At 38.0% G+C, this 25,667-nt stretch overlaps 1 protein-coding gene across 1 annotated transcript in view; it reads right to left on the reverse strand.

The window, feature by feature from the left end:
• The window catches only part of LOC134225076 (cell adhesion molecule Dscam2), a 246,615-nt gene that overhangs the window by 182,577 nt on the left and 38,371 nt on the right, over window positions 1-25,667 (reverse strand). The window lies entirely within an intron of this gene.

Below are 25,667 nucleotides of genomic sequence, written 5' to 3' on the forward strand. Positions count from 1 at the left end.
TGAAAAAAATAATGTTTTACTGAAAGATTTTCGGAAAGAACTCAGAACGGCATTTTCGAAGGAATTCCTGCAGGAAGTTCTGGAAAGAAAACTCTGGAAAATGTTTTAAAGGAATTGCTGGAATTTCTAAAGGTATTGCTTTAAAAAAATAAAGGATTTCATATGCATTTTTTTGAAGAAACTTCTAACGTAATTTCTTAAGAAATTTCCGGAGGAATTGCTAAATAAACTTCCGAAGGAATTCTTTAAGCAGCTTCCAAAGGAATTAAATGGAATTTTTGTAGGAATTCAATTTCGTATGCATTCCTTAAAGAATCATGAATGAGATTCCTAAAGGATTTTCTGAAGAAATCGGTAACGGAAATTCTGAAGTAATCTTTGGAGAAATTTCGTGAGGAATTTTCGAAGAAATACATAAAGAAATTTCCGGAAGAATTCCTGAAATAATTTTCTAAGGTTTTTAAAAGGAAACTTTTTGAAGGAATGTCTGGAGGAATTTCTTGATTTATTTCCGAAGTAATTTCTGGAGTATTTTCCGAAGGAATCCGCGAAGGAAATTCCGAAGGAAATCATAAATGAATTACGAAACGATACTTCTTCAAATATTCTCAGAAATTCCATTCCAGAAATTGCAAGTTTTGAAGAAACATTTCCTAGAGCTTTTACAATAAAGTAGACAATAAAATAATATTAAAATTTCGTAATGTTTGAAACTGCCTGACGTTTCAACTAAATAATTTTACTAAATACTAAGCGGCGAGGCGACAACATCCCAGTTCTGTATTTTAGTAGCAGTTTATATGAAAATAAGAAGCGTTTTAAACTGATGCTCGCTATATACTAAATGGTTTTGTCAATTATGTTCAAAATATTATTTCAAAATAAAAATTAGTTACCCAGGACAAAAAAAAACTGGGAAAGCATTCACAGTAGGAATTTGATTATTTGATTACCAAATAAGTCGACTCTCCTAATAGCACAAATCTAAAAGCAAAGAAAACTGGCCTGGTTGATTTTAATAAATAAAAAAGTAAATATTGTCAAGGTAATGAATGTGCTACTAAACTTAAAATTAGTAAGCTGCAATGCTTTGCCAACACCAATGCCAGATCCTATAAGAATTGGGGGGCGCTTTGGGCATGTATCCAGGCCCTAACAAATGCTTATGTACCACAACAACCATATTTTGTGAGTCACCTACAAGTTTATGTGCTTAACTGAATGAGGCCATGGCTGAGACGATTTCCAAAAAGCAGTTAAACAATGCATGAATTATTTTACTAGATAAAACATCATTCAAACGCTCAATCTAATCAACCAACTTATTTATTAACCAAGACAATGTATGTCACAGCACCGACTTAGCTCTTAGATTTGAAATTGAATTCTGACGAGTTCCAGCTTAACATGATTTATAAATTGTCATAAGACGAGTTTAGTAGTATTCCAATTAATTCCACCACGTTGTATTGCTTTACAGATACGTATTTCGTGGCAAAATTATGATCGGCGGCGCGCCGACCCAAAATCGTCGGCAGCAGCGGCGAGAGTAAAACCACCGACGGCGGCGAACAGGTCTGTACTGAACACTTTTCATCTAATTTGAAACCTAAGCATGCGACATAACAAAATTTATAATTTTGAAAGACAAACCTAATTGACAAACCAACCTGAAAATTTCCTAGACCGGATTCGAGCCCAGCTACCTTCAGCACAGTGTAGACTTGTAGCCGCGTATCTTACCACACGACAAGACACGAGCACATTTACGTCCATGTGGTGGGCATTATTAGTTTTAAAAATGACCCGTTTTTTATCGCACCTGACTCAGGACTCTCCGCTCGCTAAATTCGACCGGATGGACACTATGGTAAAATTAGTGCATGTAGAAAGACATGCTGACACTTCTTTCTTGAAATCGGCCAAAAAACTGAGCCCACGCCATTCATACCACTTCCCTAGTAACATTTTGGTTTCATGATGGTTTTATAACACTCTTCAAGAGTAAATTATGGTCTTCAAGAGCGTTATAAAACTTAAAATGTTACTTTGGTTTCTTGCCCAGACCGAAACATGTTAACGCATACAGCCTCAATTCCTGTTTTATTCAATTAAAAAAAAACATTGATAAACCTGTGCGCCGCCGCGCCACGCAGTAGCCGTCAAAAATGAATCGGCGCGCCGCTGTAAGAAAATTGCCCATACCACCGAGAAGTTTTTACCACATCGATTGAAGGACTCTTGAAATTTTTATTGAAAATATTTGAAACTCAAGTTCATTGAGAGATCCATACTACATCGAAAATTTAAATAATTCATCCAAAAAATAATTCAAATTAATAATTCAAACCAAAGAAATTAAAGAAGTTATTTTGCTAATTTCTTTGGAAATTTCTTCAAGAAATCTACCAGAAATTGTTTCATGAAATCTTTGAGGAACTTTTCCGGATATTCCTACAAAAAAATCTGGAAATAATTTATGAAAAATTCAATTCAATTTCTAGAGGAACCGGAGTAATTTTTGGATGAACTTCCAGAGTAATTCATGGAGGATCTTCCGGAGGAATTTCTGGTGAAACTTGCGGGGGAATTTCTGGAGGAACTTCCGGAGGAAATCCTGAAGGAACGCCAACCCATGACGCCGCTGGCAGAAAGTGATCTATCAAACCGCCGCCGATAAAATTTGAAACCACGCACAGGTCTAATTGGTAATATGCAATCAAATGCTTTGCTAAAATTCATATAAAGAACTTCAGCGTAGTTCCCTTTATTCACTGTATTCAGCATATAATCAACAAATTCAAAATGATTGGTGTAAGATGGAACCCCTTTAAAGAATTCGCGCACCTCTAAAATTCAGATTGTTTACTCGTTGAAATCTTTTTCATCCACAATGACATTAAAAGTCATGGAATAACAAGAGATAACGATGAATACCTGTGTCTGTTTTCTAGCCAGATTTGAAAATAAAATAGGTATCTGAAATATTTTTTTCCATTTATTTGGAAATTTTCATGATTCCAGTGTCATATTAATAATCATAAATAAAGGAGGGATTCCCTTAGGATCAGTACTTTTTGAGGCGTCCAACCTTCTTCGACCCTGAAAAATATCATGGACTCGAAGTTGATTCACTCCAATTTCAATTAAATAGTCTGGAAAAATGCATAATAATCTCAGACATATTTATTTGGGTTTTTTATCGTTGTTACGATGTCATTTTCCCTTTAATGGGATTGAAATTATTAAAAATAGCAAAACGTTGTAACAGCTGTTTTGACATTTTTTTCATTTTCTCAAACTATTTGCCACTTTACACTGCTTAACCTAGTTTACTATGTTGTATTCCAAAACATTATCATACTCATAGTCGTTGGGCGAAAAAGAAATTTCGATAGTTTCAATATGATTAATTTTATTCAAACCAAAATTCGCAGACTCGCAAAGAACTACCTAGTTGCAAAGTATTGTTATCGAATACGAGTGGCAGGAAAATAAGGCATTTTTACAAGCATAGCTTGGTTGGTGCGAATATGTTTTTACCCAGCATGCTCAAATTCATTGAATTTGTGTGATGTGCTGATTTCTGATATAAAGTTCGCTGAACTGAAATAGCTATTGAAAATCTCCTAATCGGACTTTTTCTGAGACGCAAGAGAATTACCTACATCTCATCCAACATCGTGTACTTTTACAGTACGGTTTACCAAACCTTGTCTGACAGATGGGAAACCTGTTCCGTGGCCATCGGATGTCTTTCTTCGTTCTTGGAAGCTGAAATAATCTGAACCGTCGCATGATAAATCTCTAATGATTCAATGGATTGATCACTCTTCCGGAACCGCCTTCGCCCATTTCTCACGTTCGACCTTTTATAATAGGTGGATAGCCTGATTGAAATATTATTTGTGATAAACGCGAACAACACTCAGTAAATGACATTTTGATCGAATAGTAATCGTGAGTTCTAACAAAAAATGCTTCGATTTGAAATAACATGCTGGATACATTTTTAGTAATCTTATACAAAGAATAATATATAGTATGGGATGTTAGCATTGTATTAAATATAGAAATTAGCGAAATCTAAATCAAAACTATAAATTATACTTCCGTAGAATCCCCGCAAAGTTGATCAAAACCATACCAAATCTACAAAAAATGCGGCGTGCGATCGCTAAGCAAATTTCGGTCCCTGGATTCATTAGAATGCATTTAATCCAAAAAAAATCCAAGTCCAAGATGTTTTTCATATGTGGAAACATGATAAAATGAATCAGCTGTTGCGAAACCCATCGCCATTACTGCAAAAATCTGACGGCTGTGATGGACCGGGCAGCCAGAATGCCAAACAATAACCCGGTGAAAACGGACACAGCAAGAAATGTTAATCGATATAGTAGGTGGAAGAAGTTTACGTCACCAAAATTAATTTTGGGACGATTTCAACGATTCATGAATTTCGGTTACCTTTAAGCAAGAGTAGAAATGATTTGTTATTTAACTTCTTATCAACTAACTTTAAAGATTTGCATTAAATTTTGAATTGAAATATGCTCCATCTGTTACATATTTCCATAAAAATAGAAAAAAACTGAAAATAATTGAACAAAATAAAAATTAATTATAATTATGCGAAATATTATATTACGTATATAGATAATATAGTATGCCTATGTGACCTTTTCGGATAGTAGCTCGTTCAAGATGAGTTGAGTTATGTCACAAGTTTGTATGATGACCAATCTAATGTGTTATGATAAGTTATTTTTATTTATTTGTGAAGGTGATAACATATTCAATCCCGCGACTACAATCCTATTTGCATATAAACCTTTGCATAACTCAAACATCACGCTGCTAGACTCGTTCGATGCAACCCACTTGATTGCAGGATAGATGAACCTGTAATAACCGCCCAAAAACAAGCAACCGTAAAACCAGACAAAAACGGACCGGAATCCATCCGTTATTATCAAACGCATTTGCCAGCAACATGTACACAACGAACGCAATCCTCCCAAACAACAGGTTTGTTTATAAACAAACAAAACCAAACTCTCCGGGCTTATGCGCCGACCGGATGGTGCACGAATGTGGGTGGCTGGAGGCGGTCGTGGTGGCAAATGCAATTCCCCACGGGGGGGAGGCCGGATAGGTGATCCAGATTTGATGCGTGCGTGCTTGAATTCAGAAAGCACGTAAGGAGGTAAATAACGGCGAACGACGAGAAATATAGGGGAAAATGCACCATATTGTGTTTCCGGTTCTTGATCTCATAGATCCCTTATTCATCCTATCGAAATTGAAGAAATGAAAGTCAGTGGTTTCCTCTATTTTTGCGATATTTTGTCAAGAAGTAGGCACGCGTGTCAATAAAAAGAACAAACAAAATTAGAGCTTAGTGCTTTTCTTTTGAGATGAGATGCATTTGTAGCCGTGAAATGAACAATAATTCCTATATAGTGTTTGAACAATTCCTAAATAATTTCAGATAGGTATGTATAATATTTGGAAAGAAATGTTTTAATTGTTCATGGTGAATTTCAAGCACTTTTTTTGTCTTTTGTCTTAATAATAGAACAAAAACTGCCAAAGCCGTCATTCCCCCTATATCATATGAGGCATAGACTGGTAAAGACAATATACAAAAAAATACGAGAAAGGCAAAAACTTTTCGCTTCCAAATCAAAGAATGCGTTTTGTAGGGTATCCCCCTACTGGTTCCGTTTGGTTTCCATTTCAATGCTCGGTATTTAATGTTCCGTCCGGCTCCGAAAGCTAACAACTCAATATACCGGCAGCGTGCACGACCAAGCACGACATCGAATAAAAAACAGAACACAACGCTTGGCTATAGCCATAAGCAAGTAGGTATTTTGAGAAGCACGCCAGCCAGCGATATCGCGCGTACGAGAGCGCAAAACGTGTGGACGGAGTCGTTGTCGTAAAATCTCGTCTGCACGTGGGCCGATGACAACAAAATATCGTACAACGAACCAGCATTGCAGACGACGTCGTCCAGCCGGAGCTCGCTCAGCTGCACAAACGTTGTCGGAGCGCCGCGTCCGCCCTTTACGACCGACCACAACAACAACAACGGTTGCGCCGCGCTGTGATGGTAAACTGTACGATTGCGGATGAATGGAGGCGAACCGATGGAACGAACGATACCAAGTGCAGAGGAGATGTGTAGGACTTGTGAAAAGTGGGTCTCCTTGCCCACCGTCGTCGTTGCACTGGTAGTTGTGTAAGCATCCAGCGTGCAAACATATGGCACCTGTTGATTTCATTCACTCCGAAGCGATTGTTTTGAACACGAAGGGATACAATTTTGTCCTGATTGGGATTTCGGACCGTTGCCATGGTGACCATGTTTTGTTGGGCGCCAATGAATGTCAATAAAATTCATGCAATAAGGGGGTTTGTTTTCAGTTCATTCTGCGAATATGTTCTGCTATTTGTATTATTTTTTTCTACAGAAGGTTAAATGATCCGATAGTGCAGAAATAGGAACGAAAAAGTATAAATAAGTTAATAACCTAGTAAATTACCCCTTAACGTTTGTTTGTTTATACACGATTCTACACAATCATCTTTTCTTTCTTCAGCTTGGCAAAATCCAAGCAGTTCGTGTAGGGCAACTAACTCAATTAGGACCTCCATATATTTTGGAACCATTTATTGCATGTTATAGCTAAACTATGGCTATAAATGCATCTTTCACACCATCGGATTCCCGTGTTGAACTTAATGTAACGGTAAAAAAACACATTATTAAGAATATAAAAAAAAATAACACCATCGGATTTCTTTAAAGGTCTAGAGGTAAACAACTTTAGGTTTCCCTACTCAGTAAAATAAAATAATTCTGCTAAACAACCTTTAACTAATTTTCGGCTAGCTATAAGCCAAATTTTAACCACAAGAAGTCAATTTCTTTATCATCATTACATCATCATCATCAATTGCTGATATTCTGCTGAATGATGATGTAAGAACTCGAATGATGCAAAACGTCTTCAGGCTAGACCGATTTCTGACACAGTGTATAAAAAATAATGTTTTGTGTTTTTATAAGACGTAGGATTATGATTAACAATTTTCAAAAAGTTTAGCAACTATCTTGCGCAATCCTCAATGTTAATCCATCGTTCATTCTGCACCTGAGTTTTCAAATTTTATGATTCTGATCTTGATTTTCGGAATTGCTATTGTACTCCTATTCCTAACTATTCTATCCAACATCTACTCCCTCATACTTTGAGTAGAACTGACCGATAAAGCCGATAAACAAATCATTCATCACAATCACGGTCGTAAAATCTGTTTCAATAATAAATAAATATAAACTTAATATCATAAATGATTTTATTAATTTTGAACTTGATTCCAAAGGTTGGAATACAGAGAAGCACAACGGAGCTAAAATAAAAAAAATGGATTGTACATACAGTGAGAAGTGTGGAATGCGAATGAGACATTTCCCACATCTCTTAAGAATCAAGACGTAAGAAGTGAGAAGTGAAAAGTAAAAAATAAGAAGTGAAAAGTGAGAAGTTAGAAGAGAGAAATGAAAAGTGAGAAGCGAGAAATAAGAAGTTAGAAGTAAGTAGTGGGAAGTGAATAGGGAAAAGTGAAAAGTAAAAAGTGACAAGTGACAAGTAAGAAGTGAAAAGTGAATAGTGAAAGGTGAGAAGTGAGAAGTGAAAAGTGAGAAGTAAGAAGTGAGACGTAAGTAGGTAGAAGTGAGATGACAAGTGAGAAGTGTAAAGTGAGGAGTGAGAAGTGAATAATGAAAAGTGAAAGTGAAAAGAAAGATTTTTTTTGTCTTTATTATCGAGACTTTCAGCCCGAGGCTGGCTCGTCTCGTAAAAGAAAGAAGTGAGAAATGAGTAGAAAGAAGTGCGAAGTAAGAAGTGAGACGTTAGACGTGAAAAGTGATAAATGAGATGTAACAAGTGAGAAGTGAAAAGTAAGATGCTGGAATGGAAAATTATAAATAACTAGCTTACTTATACATTTTTTTGCGTACACAATTCATCTAGGAAACAAATCGGTTCTTAAGCATTATTTGCTATTTTTTTACATTTTATTCTTTATACAGACAACCAAGAAACCATTTAATCAAGAAGATTGAATTTTGATTTTCAAAGAATTCCAGTTCCATATTAACATTTTTCCTCGTAAAAAGAAGAAAAAAACGAATACAAATTAGCAAAAATTGGGCTGTTTATCCTTGAGTGATGCAGATTGTACAAATGCAAACTTTATTTCATGTATATAGATGATCAAAAGATGAAAATTTCATGCAAATTGTACGAAAAACCATTCCATCGAGAAGATTGAGTTTTGATTTTCAAAGGATTCCAGTTTCATCATAACATTTTTCCTCGTAAATAGAAGAAGAAAACGAATATAAATTAGCAAAAATTGGGCTGTCTATTCTTGAGTGATGCGCGGTCGTACAAATGCCAAATTTGTTTTATACATATAAGATAGATAATTCTTCCTTCTTCATTCTACCTGTTTCATTCTTTATTCTTCCTTCTTCCTTATAGATTTTATTTCCTTTGTTCTTGTTACTTCTTTATGCTTCTTTCTTCCTTCTTTCTTTTACTTTTCTCCAGCTTCCTTCTTCTTTCATCCATCTTCCTACCTCCATCTTCTTTCTGTCTTGTATCTCACTACTCAACATCTCGCTTCCCCTTTCTTGCTTCTGTTTTTCTCACTAATTTCTCTTCTTTCTCACTTTTCATTTCGCATGTCTTTTTACTCACTTCTTATTTGTTACTGCACACATCTCCATCTACTGAGTACTCCCTTTGCACTACTTTGTGTTCTTTTTGAACATCTCATTTCTCACTTTTAACTTTCTCCAGCTCTGCCTTTTCACCATTCACCTCTCACTTCGAACATTTCAATTCTTTCTTCACCCAATAAAGGAAAAAAATTAAACTGAACTTTGCAAGAACCTTGGAAGCCTCTATTCATGAGGCTCCGAAGCAGCTCGTAATCCGCCTTTCAAGAGGCTCGGAAGCATTCTGTCAAGAAACGTGAAAGCCTCGTTTCAAGAGGCTCGGAAGCCTCGTTTTTAGAATTCTTTTGAATTCTTTTGTCAAGAGGCGTGGATGGCACTTTTTGAGAGGCTCGGAAGCCTCCTTTGAAGTGGCTCGAAAACCTTCTTTCAAGAGACTCGGAAGCCTCCCTTCAAAAGGTTCGGAATTTTATCAAGAGGCTTGAAATACTCTTTTCAAGATGCTAAAAAGGGTCCTTTCCAGATGTTCAGACCCTCTTTTTTAGAGACTCGGAAGCTGTATTTCAAGAGTTTCGCAAGCCTTCTTTCAAAAGGTTCGTAAGTCTTCTTTCAAGAGGCTCGGAAGCCTTCTTCCAAAAGGTTTGAAAACCTCATTTTAAGAGGCTTTGAAGTCTCCTTTCAAGAGACTTGGAAGCCACCTTTCTAGAGGCTCGTAAGCCACCTTTCAAAGGCTCAGAATCCTTATTCCAAGAGGTTAGGAAGCCTCCATTAGAGATGCTCGAAATATTTTCAAGTGGCTTGGAAGACTTCTTTCAAGATGCTGATAAGCGTCCTTTCAAGATGCTCAAAAGCCTCCTCTAAAAATGCCTTCTTTTAAGAGGCTCGGGAACCCACTTGTCAAAAAGCTCGGAATTCTACTTTCAGGAGGCTTGGGAGCTTCTTTTTAAGAAGCTTGGAAGCCTCTAAAAGCCTTCGAACCTTCGTTTTTGAAATTTATATAAACGAAACCACATGGGTTCGATTCCCAGCCCCCAAACCAATCTTCGTCCAGTCACTGGAAAACGTGTTTAGCGGATGGGGCTATGGGGAACGCTTGTACAACGCTCGACTGTCAACCAGTAACTGCGACATATGATCCTCAGATGTATAATGTATATAACCGAACTATGGCTTTACACAAACGGACTGCTGTGGACCGGACTGCGACAGCGTAAGCAAGTGCGATGTTCAGTTCTACGATGCCGATAAAGTAGAAGTGAATAAATCAGCACGATGACCGCACCAATATATCTAAATGTATCAAATGTACAAATGTATTGATGGAAATAAAAAAATGACGCTGTTCTAATCGAATTAGAACAGTAGTGAAAACAAGATAATCAGCTCAGTGATGCCTAATGGGCGAAAGAGCTTTTAAAAAACGAAACCTGCGGTTAACTAATTAAACCACCTCCTAATTTCCTAAAATTTTGCCAGGAAATCATCAAAAAAAAGCTAATAGGCATATGGGAGCTGGAGTTTTCGAACATTTTTTAAAATTTGAACTACCCTAAGCCATATATCCAGTTAGTTCTCAGGTCCATTTTTTAATATAAATATCCTAAAAATACGTTTATTTTCATTTACAGCATAAGTTCGGGTACCTTTCAAGAAAAAGGTTGAGAACTGCTGCATTAAATTATTAAATAGCGTTCTTAAACTATGGTGTGCAAGAATTATTTATTTTCAAACAGATGATAATCTCATTGGAAGATTACATGGCCAAAACATTTAGCTGTAGTTGCTTCCTGCGAGAAGTATTGATGCAGCTCTACGCATGTTATGTCGGGAATGGGTTAAAAACCTATATGATTGTCTTTCCTTTGGTGCTTAGTGCTCACTAAGCACTTCGACAGTTAGTAATTACGAGGTTTCTAAGTTAAGTTTGTAATTGTTTTTCTTTGTATGTGCACATCTCACAGCTAGACCTAAACCGAAGGAAACAAGTTGCTATAATAACATTTTTTTTTCTTCTTGAATAATTTTTTTTTTAGTCGTGGGTACTTTAATTTACGCCTTTGAAATTATTCTCATACAGTACCCTATTTAAAATATTGGATAAACCTTCACCCCTCCAAATTCCAACAAAGGGTTCATTTTCTGCGCAATATTTTTAGTGCGCACTGCCAGGCTACCCAATTTTCGCGGGAACTTGTAAAACAGGACCCTATGACAATATACAACCGCCATAGTGAAAACCCACAAACGAACAAGAGAATGCAAACCGACAGCAATACACAAAGATTGCCGCATTCTGTGTCGATCTGCTTTCGCAAAAAAAAAGCTACACATGAATGAATAAAGAATGAACGTGAATTTCGGTTCCGATTCAATATTATCTCCCGCGTAGATTTGAATGAAACATTGGGTGTTCTCCACATCGTCGTTTGTGTTTGAATCGAACTGATGATAGTCAATGTGCCGACGACGCCGTTGAATCATGCCGCAGCATTTATGTGACTGGATTCGCGGTTGGTCGTCATAACCGTGAACTTGTCATGTCGTTTCGTAGTGATTCCTATTCGTCATCCTCCCGACGACGGAGAGTTGAAGCCAAGGACTTGAGTCTTATGAACGTGCCGTTGCCATATTTTGCATAAAAATTCAAACCATCCATGCCACCATAAGCCAATATCTTGGGCCGTAAATCTCGTCGAGTGAATACGACGGAAATAATGACTAGCGATACAGATGGGTGTCATTCCAGTCCAGTATGGAAAGAAAACGAAAAGCACGTTAGGCATTCAACCACCGTTCGCGTTTGCCAAGGGAATTACTGCGAAAGTGAAATATGGCCGACGTCGCTTCTCGAAATTTCACCCAATCTAATAAGCAGATCTTCCCACCATAGAGCAGGGGGAAAATCATACAACGGATTACGGGCTACTGAGTGGACTGACGGAAAGGCACAGCGCGGGAGCGTATTCAGTAAATGAGATTGATGCCATATGTTTGCCAAATGGTGTTCCCTTGTGATCCCGAAAATAACCTACGGCGACCGTTATAAAACAATGAAAGATGCGGTTTTTATCCATCCAGCAACAACGTGACATCACTGTGAGCAGGAGACTCAATTTGGTGCTGCTCAGTTTTAAATCATGAGCATGACAGAAGGTGGTGGTTCCAATTTGTAAATTGAAGTCGATTGAATAAACGCAACCGGGTTATTCTTAGATGGTGGACGCTGTATCAGATGCTGTTGGGTTACAAGTATGGTGTATTGGCGTCTTGGGCATCTATTCGATTGTTTTGTTTTAGTGGTAACTGGACAATATGCTGAATTGTGTAACCAGCGTGGTAACGCTCCTTGAATTTAAGGGAATATATTTCATGAAATCTTTTTTAAATTTTGAATCATAAAACTCACGCACAGCTATATCTAAGAAAAAAGACTCAAAGTTGCAGATTCAAATTCATTACTGAAGTAATATTTTCAACAATTTTACATGATCGCTACATATAACCTCATTGATAATTGATTCTTCTTCTTCATTGGCATTACATCCCCCACTGGGATATAGCCGCCTCGCAGCTCTTCCACAGTTATTAACTGCGAGGTTTCTAAGCCAAGTTACCATTTTTGCATTCGTATATTATGAGGCTAACACGATGATACTTCTATGACCAGAGAAGACGAGATAATTTCCAACCTGAAAATTTGCTAGACGGCTTGATAATGTGATACATCTGCAAAAATATTGATACGGGACATTACAATTGATTAATGATGCATGCCGTTTGCATGCACTGAAGATGCATCCCCATTAGAGTGATTCAAATTTTGACTTTTTGCCCCCCGATGCTTAAACAATTGCATTTGCCTTTATATTAATTAACCCTCCCAAATTTTTAGCTAATTTGGATGTAAATTGAGTGAGCACGCGCGGTTTGAAGTTTGTATGAAAATTGCTATGAAAACAGTAACTTTCATGGAAAACCGTTCCCCAACGCTTCCCTTCAAGCTCTAACAACATATAAGTACATCGGCAACATGAGAAATTTTACAAGGAAACAGGCCGTCTTTGTTGCGAAACGATTTGATGCTCGCAAGAAAAGTTATTAAGGAAATACTGAATCGTGGGAAATTCAATTTCACGTAAAAGAATAACATCAATATCAATAATGAGCAAAAAGTTTTCCTCATAACTTTGCTTCCAAACGAGAAATCGCTTCGCAACAACAACTGCCTTTCAGCTTGAGAAGTATTCTGTGTAGGCAATGTGTGAATTTTATTTAAATAGTTCATGGGCCACCTCACGGAACGGTCTTCCACATAAGGGTCAGTTTTCACAGTAATTTCCATACAAACTTCAAATGACGTGTGTACAGTCAAATTACAACCAAATTAACTAAAAAAAAATAGGAGGAATATTAAAATGGCAAATACAATCGTTTAAGCATAGGGGAGCAAAAAAGTCAAAATTTGAATCACTCTAATCCCCATAGAATTGTGGTATAATCCTTTGATCAAGAGATGAATTCGTCAGGGATACGTCCATTTCTGGAATATGATAAATATATGGAAAAATACAAAGTAGGAGAATGGAACGGGCCTGGGATTGGACCCATGATTTCCTGCGTATTAGGCAGAAGTGGTAGCCATACGATCACAAAGCCCTTTATCATCCAGGTAGGCCATTGGGAAATCCATCGGAAACTTCTTCAAGAATTTATCCAGGAATTCCTCTTGGAATCCAAACCAGGAATTCCTTCGTGAATTTCTTCAAGAAGACCTCCAGCAATTACTTCGTGAAATCTCTCAGTTTTTGCAACAACAAAAAATCCTTCACAAAAGATTAGTTTCCCGATACAAATACCATGAGATAATTCTGGAGGAACAACAATGGAGTTCATGAAAATAAAAACCAGAAGAATTTCTAAAAGAACTTCCAGGGGGACTCCTAAAGGAATTTGCCGGAGGGTTTTCTGGGTGAATTCTTGAAGGAATTTATGGACCGTACCATATGGGGAAATTGCCGGGAAAATTTAGATAGTTTCCAGAGGAATTTCTGGGGCGAAGAAAATTTTCAAGGGAAATTTCGGAAGGAAATACTAGTTGATTTTTTAAGGGTAACTGCTAAAGGAACTACTCTACTCTACTAGATTTCGTGGTAATTTCTGGGGAAATTTTCGGAGAAATACCTTTAGTAGATGTTTTTTTTTAAATCTCTGATAAATTGCCGAAGGAACTTTGGAAGAAATTTCGGGATCAACTTCTGGAGGTATCGCCGAAGTAACTTTCAAAGATATCGTCGGATGGAACTTCAAAAAAAAAACTCGTAGGAATTGCCAAAGTAACTTCCAGAGGAATTCCAAGTGAAACTCCTGGAGGAGTTCGCAGTGGAACTTTCGGAGGAATTCCTGGAACTTTCGACAGAAGAGTAGCTCATGGAGCAGCTTCCGGAAGGATTCCCGGCGAAACATTCTAAGGCAGCGGTTCTCAACGTGGGGTACATGTACCCCTGGGGGTACCTTCGCAGGACCCAGGAAATTCCTCAGACAAAAATGCATAATGGCGGTAATGTTACAATTTTAATCAAAACTTATTGATAAAGTTTTGATATATGTATATTTTTTTATTTCAGAATGTTGTCTTGTCAGGCGATCAGTAATTCGGAGACTATTGAATCCTGCGCTCCACAACCAGCACAGAGGATGAAGGGCTGTCGGACAAAAGATCAAAAGGACAGGACAACGAATGAACAAATTTTAAAAATCTTCTGGAAGCCTCCTTTCAAGAGGCATGGAAGCCTCCTTTCAAGAGGCATGGAAGCCTCCTTTCAAGAGGCATGGAAGCCTCCTTTCAAGAGGCATGGAAGCCTCCTTTCAAGAGGCATGGAAGCCTCCTTTCAAGAGGCATGGAAGCCTCCTTTCAAGAGGCATGGAAGCCTCCTTTCAAGAGACATGGAAGCCTCCTTTCAAGAGGCATGGAAGCCTCCTTTCAAGAGGCCCGGAAGCCTCCTTTCAAGAGGCCCGGAATGCTCCTTTCAAGAGGCCCGGAATGCTCCTTTCAAGAGGCCCGGAAGCCTCCTTTCAAGAGGCCCGGAAGCCTCCTTTCAAGAGGCCCGGAAGCCTCCTTTCAAGAGGCCCGAAAGCCTCCTTTCAAGAGGCCCGGAAGCCTCCTTTCAAGAGGACCGGAAGCCTCCTTTCAAGAGGCCCGGAAACCTCCTTTCAAGAGGCCCGGAAGCCTCCTTTCAAGAGGCCCGGAAGCCTCCTTTCAAGAGGACCGGAAGCCTCCTTTCAAGAGGCCCGAAAGCCTCCTTTCAAGAGGCCCGGAAGCCTCCTTTCAAGAGGCCCGGAAGCCTCCTTTCAAGAGGTCCGGAAGCCTCCTTTCAAGAGGCCCGGAAGCCTCCTTTCAAGAGGCCCGGAAGCCTCCTTTCAAGAGGCCCGGAAACTTCCTTTCAAGAGGCATCATTGTTACTGTTTTCTCCAGTTCACACGATCCTAAGGATTATCCCGAATATTGAGTTAATAAAATTTTTAAGCATTTTCTATGTCGAATAATCGTCTTGTTGATGTTTAGCAAATGTTCTGTCAAAGTCAGAACTGATATCGGGTTGCTTTCATGTCTAAGACACCCAATGTCGAGTAAGAGGCTTGAAAACCTCCTTTCAAGAGGCCCGGAAGCCTCCTTTCAAGAGGCCCGAATGCCTCCTTTCAAGAGGCCCGGAAGCCTCCTTTCAAGAGGCCCGGAAGCCTCCTTTCAAGAGGCCCGGAAGCCTCCTTTCAAGAGGCCCGGAAGCCTCATTTCAAGAGGCCCGGAAGCCTCCTTTCAAGAGGACCGGAAGCCTCCTTTCAAGAAGCCCGAAAGCCTCCTTTCAAGAGGCCCAGAAAAGTCCTTTCAAGAAGCCCGGAAGCCTCCTTTCAATAGGTCCGGAAGCCTCCTTTCAAGAGGCCCGGAAGCCTCCTTTAAATAGGCCCAGAAGCCTTCTCTTCAAGGGGCTTGAAATTCATCTTTCTAAGGGCTTGGAAGCCTACGTTCAAGAGGCTTAGAGGCGTCATTTCAAGATGCTTATAAGCCTTCTTTTAAGTGACTCGAAAGCCGTTTTTCAAGAGGCTCGGAAGCCTCTCTTCAAGAGCTTAGAATAATGAAAATTTCAGCCAACTTTATGTTTATGGAGAGTCATATATTTCGTTAGTTTTCAGTTCCATTTTTCATATCAAGCATAATTTTTCATAACGACGTATGTAACAAAAGTAAACAAAACGGGGTTTTTAATACAACGTGACAATCACACGCGGCTTTATATAATACGCATCGATTTTACTGATTTCAGATCTTAAAATTCTTTAATTTAATCTTTTTGCGAATCGACGTATGTAAAAATTTCTATTTTTGAAGTCTCACTGTTACATACGTCGTTTAACATATGGGAACTAAGAGCGACCTATGTAACAAAAAATCCAAACAAAACAAAACTGCAGTTGCGTCAATCGTGCACTATGGAAAACCGACCAATGTACACCGACGTACGTGTAGCATACCGGTGTATGTATAATTTTATCGTTTTTCACAATGAATTTGAATGAACTGAGCTTTACTGTGAAGCACGTTTATTACGTGTCTTGTAATGATGCATGCCAGCGGAAAAAAGTATTGAAAAAAGATTTAGTTTTAAAACAGTTTTAGAAAAAGTTTTGCCAACTTTCAGCAAAGGATTTCTCGAATCCTCATATTTGTTACATACGTCGTTATGAAAATTATGCTTGATATATCTTATAAGTTACACTCATTTACAGCAAAAAAATAGGGGTACCTTATTTAATTCGTGCAAAAGGGTACCTCTCAAGAAAAAGGTTGAGAACCGCTGACCTAGAGGCATTATTGTTACTGTTTTCTCCAGTTCACACGATTCTAAGGATTATCCCGAATATTGAGTGAATAAGATTTTTTAAGCATGTTTTATGTCGAACAATCGTCTTGTCGATGTTGAGCAAAAGTTCTGTCAAAGTCAGAACTGATGTCGGGTTGCCTACATGTCTAAGACAGCCAATGTCGAGTAAGGTATTGGTATTGAAGATCTAAGCTTGAAATGTGTACAGCTTTTGACGTAGGACTTACGTCTCTCTTCACTATACCGGGTGTTATTTCAATATTTCTAAATCGACCGCGTTACGCTGTGTTGAAAGAATTTGAATGATAATAGCGTTTGTCCCAGTGAACAGATCTCTTCGGAAAACCCCTTAATCGACAGATCTTAAGTATGCCTTTCATATTCATACTTGATATGACCCGAAAAACTTGTTTCAATAGGCCTAAAACTGTTTTCAAAGCAAAACATTGAGTGCAAGGGAACCTCTAAATATGGGTACCGCTTGTTCCTCGCGTCATTTGTTCGCTTGATTCTGATGGATGCAGACACCAGCGAATGAGCTGCCGCTGGGTCTGCTGAGAAGTCATAAAATAGCGCAAAACGATTTTTTTTTCTTTGTTTCTAACCGGGACAAGCAAAGCCACAGCAGCGTCGATTCGACAGCACTCGCAACTTTTCACAAAACAGCATCGTCCGTATCATCCGCTTTTCGGCCCTGCAGCGCCGAGGCCATCATGAGCCAAAGCATGCCAGTACAGCCGCAGAAAATGTTCCAGAAGCAGCCCATTCTACAGACCCGACACTGCACCAATGCCGAGGAGATACCGGCAGCAGCAGCAGAGTCGAGCCGAAACATCAAGCCGGCATCAATGAAGAGCTGAAACCGACAGGCATCAGTGTTGAGCCGAGACCGGCCGGCATTGGTATCGAGCCGAAACAAGTTGAAGAAAATCAAGGTAAAGAACTGCAATGTTCTTGAAGAAATCGCGTGTGTGTGTTTTGGTTTCGAGTAAAGAAACCCCCTCGGTCAACCAGTTCCCCGAAAGGAGTTAATTTTCGGCCCTTATCAGGGCCAAGAGAGTTAATAATAAGCAATTGGGTGGCATTCGTCACTGGTTCGTCGCATGCTGCATTAAGGCAATTCGCATCCCGCTGGTTCCATTGAAGAAACAGCACACGTCAAGCGGATACGCTGCATGAAAACAGCTTTGGTTTTGCGCTCCACCCAGGAGCACCCATCAGCATCAGCCTTACAGTCCGCTGCAACATGACGCAACAGATGGACATAGAAAATGTATTTCTTTGAAGCAAACGGTTCTTCTGAGAGCCACTGATATATATAATATCAAAGTTTTAAATACCCTCCGCGTTAGAAAATGTACTTGGGTGTAAAATCCAATATTCTAGAGATAAAATGTTATATGTACGCGAAAAGCAGATTTTCTTTTTATAACCGTAACATAACAAGAACTGTGACCGCGAAGTGGACGAAAAACTAGACTTGACCATGCCTTTAAAGACACTTAATATGTCCAAATTTCTCACATAATCTAATTTAGATAAATAAATCGGTGATAACAGCCCAAACATTATTATAACAGTTTTCGTGAGCTATTTAAAAAAGATATCTCAAAATGAAAAGCTATTAATCGATTTATATAGAAAAACATTGTTTGATACTGTTCGCGCACAAAGCGAACGTGACTGAATGTTCTCCCAAGCTACCAATCCTAAATTTTCCGCACTTCCCACCTGAACAGCAATTCTTAGCTCGATTGCCTGGCTTGTGGCCTGTACCGTGCGAAAAGTCCCGTTAGGAAATAGACGCCAGCAGCGAGCAACAAAAGAAAGAAGAAGAAGCCCATCACGAACGTGTCGATGATGATGACGCTTTGGTTGACAAAGGAACGGGATACAAGACGCTCACTGATTGGCCGACCAATCGGGAAGCAGAGACGATTCAAAATTAAGTATAAAAGAAAAGTGCATTCGCTTACAGAGCATTCAGTCCTTCTTATTAGTTGGACCAAGTCGAAACAAATAGCCTTTTTCAAGGCTATAAGAGTTAAATAATTTCTTTATTCAGTCGATATCGCATGGACTCGGAGGCCCTTCAGTCGGAGCTGAGAATGAGCTGCTGCTGGGTCTGACGAGAAGGCATAAAACAGTGCAACGTGGTTTTTTTTTTCTTTCATTCTGACTGGGACAAGCCAAGTAACAGTAATATCGATTCGACAGCATTCACACATTTTAGCAAGGCAGCATCGTCCATACTATCAACTTTTTCGGCCCGGCAGAGTCGAGGCCAACATCAGCCGACGCATAGCCATCAGTACAGCAGTAGAAGAAGTTCCAGAAGCAGTCCACCCCACAGCAGTCCACCGGCAACAGCAGCAGAGTCGAGCCGAGGCTGGCCGGCATCAGTATCGATCCGAGACAGGCTGAAGAAAAGCAAGAGAAAGAATTGCGATGCTTTTGAAGAAACCGTGTGTGTGTTTTGGTTTCGAACAAGAAACTCTTTCGGTCAAGCAGTTGTCCATGAAAAAGTTAATTTCCGGCCCTTATCAGGGCCAAGAAAGATAATGATAATGCTCGCAATTGGTCACCGGTTCATCGGTCGGCAGTTCGTATCCCGCTGGTTCCATCTGGAGAAACAACACACGTCGGCACATACCTACACTGCATGAAGACAGCTTTGGTTTCGCGCTCCACCCGGAGCACCCCACATTAGTTTTACAATCCACTGCAACATGACGCAACAGATGGACATAGAAAATGTTTATTTTCAAAGCATACGGTTCTTCTGAGAGCCATTGATAGACTTACTAAAGAGTTCTTAAAAATGCTAAAATACTCTAGAGATAAAATGTTATACGCGAATACAGTAGACATTCGATAACTGCAAGTCATTTAACTGCAATGCTTTTTAACTGCAATTCGATAGTTGCAACAGTTTTGCAGTTATCGGACCGCTAAACTTCAAACTGATGTCAAACTCAATGACATCTGCAATGCGCTGCACATTTAGATGCACTTTTATTGCATCTGACGTCGATTGACAACCATTTGACGTCTAGAATGCATTGCAGTTATCGAACGGCATTCGCTAACTGAAAAGTAAACATTTTGCATCTATCGAACGGCTACTGTAGCAGATTTTCAAGATTTTTTCATAACCGTTACATCGGCATCAACATTTCAAAAGGGCGAAACTGCTTTTGTAAACAATAGCTTCTCATGTCGCTGGTGGGCTAATTTGTGCCCACCCACGCAATTCATAGCAATTGAATGAAAGAAGAGGATTCACTGCTTCCCTCAGTGGTGTTGGATTGCGTGGGTGAGCTCAAATTAGCCCACCAGCGACGTGAGAAGCTCTTGTTTACAAAAGCAGTTTCGCCCTTTTGAAATGTTGGTGCCGACATAACAAGAACTGTTACAGTGAACGTTCCCTTAAAGGGGGTTTTTCTAGTTGGGGCGTTTTTTAGTTGGGGGTTCGCTAATTGGGGCGAAACCCAATTAAAAAGCAGCTAAACGTCAGAATGTGATGTCAAAAACGCGTTGACGTTTTGTTTCCGTGTTTGGCGGGATCGATATTTTCTGGCGCGTAAAATTTTCCTTTGTTCAATGCAAAAAGTAAACAACATTGACGCTTGTCAAAACGCCCCAATTAGCGAATGGCATTCGCTAGTTGGGGTGAGGTCGTCCCCCAATTAGCGAACGATCACTGTACATATAATGAAATAAATCACAAAAAATTCCACTATTAGATAAAAAATCGATTGAGAGCTTTTCTTTTTGAGATATTTTTTCTTATATTGCTCATGAAAATTGTTTTAATAATGTTTGGACTGTTATCGCCGATTTTTTATACAAATTAGGTGACGTGAGAGATTTGGATATATTATACATCTTCAAAGGCATGGTCAAGTCAAGTCCTACGTCCACTTCGCGGTTATGTCACAGACATTACCCACTGTTCGTTTTTCATATTAATCCTATTGGAAATTTGTAAAGGAGCTCCGGAATAAAGTTCTGGAGGATTTTGTAGACGCATTCTTGTAGGAATTTCTAAATGTTTTTCAGGAGGAATTTCCAAATCAACTTATTCAAAAATTTCCGACTGCATTCATGAAGAAATTTAAAAAATAAACCAGGAAGGAATTTCCGAAACAAATTTCCAAAAGAAATTTCTGGAGGAATATTGAAAAAAATAATGGGATTTTTAAAGGAATTTCAAATAGAATTCCTAAAGGAAATTTCGGAGGAGTTCCTGCACGTATTTTTGAAGAAATTCCTAAAGGATGTTGAGAAAAAAACTATAAATAGAAGTTCGCCATGGTAGTTTTTTCCGGAAATTTCACCATTAACTCATTCTAAAAATGTTTCGAAAATTCTTTTCAAGATTACTTCACGAATTCTTCCCGGCTGGATTTCTTCAAAACATCCTCCGGAAATGAAACCATTCATTCTTTCTAGAACTCTTCCAGGAATATCTACGAAATTTCTTTCAGAAATTAGTTCAATACTTCCACATCGATTTCTTCAAATTCCTTTAAAAAAAATCTTAGGACCTCCGGAAATTCTTGCAAGAATTCTTTCGGCAATTCCTTAAGTTGTTGTAAGACGATATCGAACAATCCCATTGAATTCCACCACTTAATTGTATCTTAACAGATACGTATTTCGACCTCAACAGTAAGGCCGTCTTCAGTGTCTCGTACTTCACTCGACTTGTGAGTCGAGGTCGAAATACGTATCTGTCAAGATACAATTAAGTGGTGGAAATCAATGGGATTGTACAAACTCGTCTTATGACAAGTGAAGACATTCCACTAAAAAGCTCAAAATAATTTTCTTAGTTCCTTGAGATATACTTCAAAAATTCTCCCAGGAACTCCTTCCAAAATTACAGAATTCTATGAAATTCCTAAGGAATTTATGAACGAATTCCTGAAGGATTTTTGAAAGGAACTCCTGAAGAAACTTCCGACATTCTTAGGTTTCTCCAATAATTTCTTTGGACATTGCTTCAATATTTCCTTTAGAAATTCCTCCATGGATTCATTTGAAAAATGATCTGGAAACAACTTCGGAAGTAAATCTAAAAATAAATTTTCAAATTCCTCCGGATGAAGGAAGGAATTTAAAAAATGCTACAGAATTTACATCAGGAGTTCCTTCGTAATTGTAAACTTCCTCCTGGAAATATTTCTGAAATTCTTTAAATCATTCATTTAGAAACACATCCTATAGGAATTTCTACGGAAATACCTTCCGAAACTCTTTTAGAAATACCTGTGGAAAATATTTTGAAATTTCTTTCGGAAATCTCTTGAAAAATTCCATAGGGGATTCTTTCGGAATACCTTTGGAAATTTCTTAAGGCCTCTTACGGTGTCATTCAGAATGGCTACCCTGCGGCTCACCAACACAATCTTACAATTACCCACCTCCTCACTGCGAATAGCACCGATCACATTAGTTTTATTATAAAAAACCAAACCTGACCACCATTTCACAAGAAAAAGTATCAGAACTAAGTTTGAACCTAAACCTACTTATTGTCGAAATAATCGAATCATTTAGTGCACATTTGGCGTCGATTCAATGAGAATAAAACTAAGTGAAAAAATTTCCTCTTCCCACCGCGCATGCCAACGACGTCGTCGGTTGCTCGTCGTCGGCAGCGTCGTATGCAAGCAGTCATTGATCATTACCTATCGCAGCAGGCAGTGATGTCAACATGAAATTCTGTGAAATCATAGTGAAAACATGTAAAATATCGAAAAAATAATAAATCTCTCTCCAACCTGTTATCTATTAATGTCATAATTATATCTTCATTATTCTACTTTGGAACGTCTTGAAAAATTGAAAAGAAAACGCAGTAAATTTCAATTATGCTATTGGTGTGTTTGAACAGCTGGCAACAATGTCACGATATGTGAACATAAACAGCTAGCATCATGAAAAAATAAAACATAAAAATCAACGTAAATCAAAGCTAATCTGTTGATTTTCGGACACATTTCGTTAATTTATGTCATAGTTAAACCGTATTGAGTAATCCTGCGTACAACTCAGACTGAAATCGTTCACATTAATGCAATGTTTACGGTAGTCGGATGTTAACAAAACAAGTTGTTATTTTTGTCTGCCTTGTAGATTGGTAGGTGTTGGTAGTCAAGTTTCTCACGACTACTAATCTTAAGTTGATGATTTTTATGGTACAACCGTACAACTACAAAGAGATTGGAGTGCCACCGCAAGTCACCTTAAGGCTACGAAAATTCGTGTTGGAAATTCTCCAGAAATTGGTTTAGACATTTCTTTGGATTCTTTTAGCAATTCATTTAGGAGCTCCTTGGGAAATTGAATAAATGAGGTATTTCTTTAGAAATTATTTCAGGAATTCATAAAAAAAATCTCCATAAATTCCTTTAGACCTTCCGCCAGCAAATCATTCAGAGCTTTCTCCAGGAGATCCATTAGAGAATTACTTGAAACAATGCTCTGAAATTGTTTCCGCAATTCTTTCAGAAATTGCTATGGGTATTCCGAATTTTGTTCATAATATCCATAGAACATTCCTATAGAAATTCTTTTGTTTTTTTAGTAATTTCTTAAGAAAATAATTTGTAAGTTTCTTTACCTTCGAGAATTCCTTTAGAAAATCCTTCCGAAATTCCTTTTGTAATTTCTTCGAAAATCGCTTTGGGAAATCGTCAATCCGTTAAAAATTCTATCAAAAATTCCGTCAAATATATTGTTGGAAATGTCTTCATAAGTTCTTTCCGATATTCCAACGATTAATTAAGGAATTCCTTCGGAAAGTCCTTTAAGTACTCCTTTGGAAATTTCTTTAGGAATCCCATCAGGGGCCATCCAGAAACCACGTGGTCATATTTTTGAAGATTTTCAACCCCCCCCCATGTGGTCTATCGTGGTTATTTGGCAGACCCCCCCCCTTTGACCACGTGGTTTTTTTTTCAAGCACAAAAATTAAAAAAAAACCTATGTAACTAAAACATATGGTTAATCCGATCAATTTTGAAGATGGACAATTTCAACTGATTCAAAATCAAACTAAAACCCAGCATGGAAATTATAAATTTTCATTATTTCGAAGATTCTATTTTTTCTCTAATAAATAATCTAGAGCTGGCTCATCTCTCAAAATTTCTAATTCTTCATTGAAATTTTATTTTGATATTGACTCGTGGAATCCAATGATGCCATACTAAACAAATTTTTTCGTTCACTCTGATGTCTTTCGAATAATTTCCCAAGGAACTTCTATTCCATATCTCGAATATGCTTCAGTCAATGGTGGACTCATAGAAGAATGAATGTATTATAGATCAATTATCATTTTGGAGTTCGGATCATTCGATTTATCCAATTAACCAAATTATGAATGATGTATGATATAATATCTCATTAGGTCCATTGGGTTGATATGGCAATTGTTATTTGTACAAGCTACTACAGACTTTTTAGTTAAAAAAATTATGTTGGAATGGAATGTCTTTACTTGTCATAAGACGAGTTTGTACCTTCCCATTTAATTCCACCACTTGATTGTACCTTGACAGATACGTATTTCGACCTCAACAGTAAGGTCGTCTTCAGTGGTTCGTACTTGACTCGACTTAGGTTATACAAAACTTTTAGGTTTTAAAAACGTCCTGGAAGTCGTATTGTTTGAACTACTTAATCATCCAAGTCCGTGAACCCAGTGCTTCTAAGGCCCTACAAAAAAGGCATAGTCATTGTGCAGCTTGATGTTGACTCAAGATAATTTTGGGTACCTTGTCTCTTAGATCTCATGTTAATGGAAATTAGGATCATGTGCTTATTTCATCGGATTGGGTACCTACCGATGATGAGGACATTACAAATGTCATGATTGATCACCTGAGAAGTCGTGGTCTGAACTTGAGAGCAATCACTGGCTTAACGTTCAGGATGACCCATCTTATCTGAGTGTTCAGAATGATTCAAACATTTCAACTTCATTTGCATGCTCTTAGAATCGAAATCTTCCCAAAGTTTCGGATAACTGAGTTTTCAGGGTCAGTCAAATTTGAGCTCCCATATTTTTTTCTGTAAAACCAATATCTAGATGAACAATTTTACTTAAGAAAATGGTGGTCTAGCTCTCTTTTGTGATTTAATAGCCAATCTAAAACGCTGGGCATATATGACCCATCCGTCCTGAAAGGGTTGAGATTTGTTTTGGAATTCAATTTCAATCGTTATTATAACACTATTTATTACCCTAGATTGTTTTAGGAATTGGAGTGTTTTTTTCTGGAACACTGCCACTTTTTTTCATATCGCCGGACTCTTCTTAGTTCTAAGACCCTTTTATGAATTTAAAAAGCATTTTATTTAGAATTTCATGTTGATTTTTTAAATGCAAACTTCTCTATGTCATAACCTTTTTCATACGCACTACTAGAATTTTGTGCATTATTGATCGAAAATTTAAAATGCACCTAAATGTTCTAATTAGGTGAAATATCAAATTTTTCGATCAATTAGCCTAATTATTCAATATCATAAGAACTAGGCTTCTTAATCCTAAATAATTGCCTACATGTATTGCTTGGATGAATTTTAAATTCCAAGATCTTCCTAATTTTCAAGAATAATTATTCTGGAGTTGCAAGGGAAACCCTTCAGAATAGTTAGAAGAAATTCTTCGGAGTCTCCACGGAAAAATCTTCAGTATTTCAACGATTTTTTTTCAAAATTCTGTGGAAAAGTTCCTAAAAAAGGTTCGGTAAAAGGTTCGGCATGAAAATTCCAATAAACATCAAATTCCGAAGAACTTCCGGCATAAATTAGAAAAAAAAATCCAGCTTACTTTTTTTACAGAATCTCTAAAGATTTTTTTCAAAATCCTGGGCAAATTTAATGAATCTTCAAAGGAAATTCTTCTAAATTTCCAATGGAAATTTTTTTCGTTTTTCAAAAAAAATCTTAGAAATTTTCAGCAGTTTTTTTAATTTCCAAAAGAAATTATTTGAAGTATACCAAAATATTTCCGA

The sequence above is a fragment of the Armigeres subalbatus genome, chromosome 3 (genome assembly GCF_024139115.2).
Source record: "Armigeres subalbatus isolate Guangzhou_Male chromosome 3, GZ_Asu_2, whole genome shotgun sequence".
Taxonomy (NCBI): Eukaryota; Metazoa; Arthropoda; class Insecta; order Diptera; family Culicidae; genus Armigeres; species Armigeres subalbatus.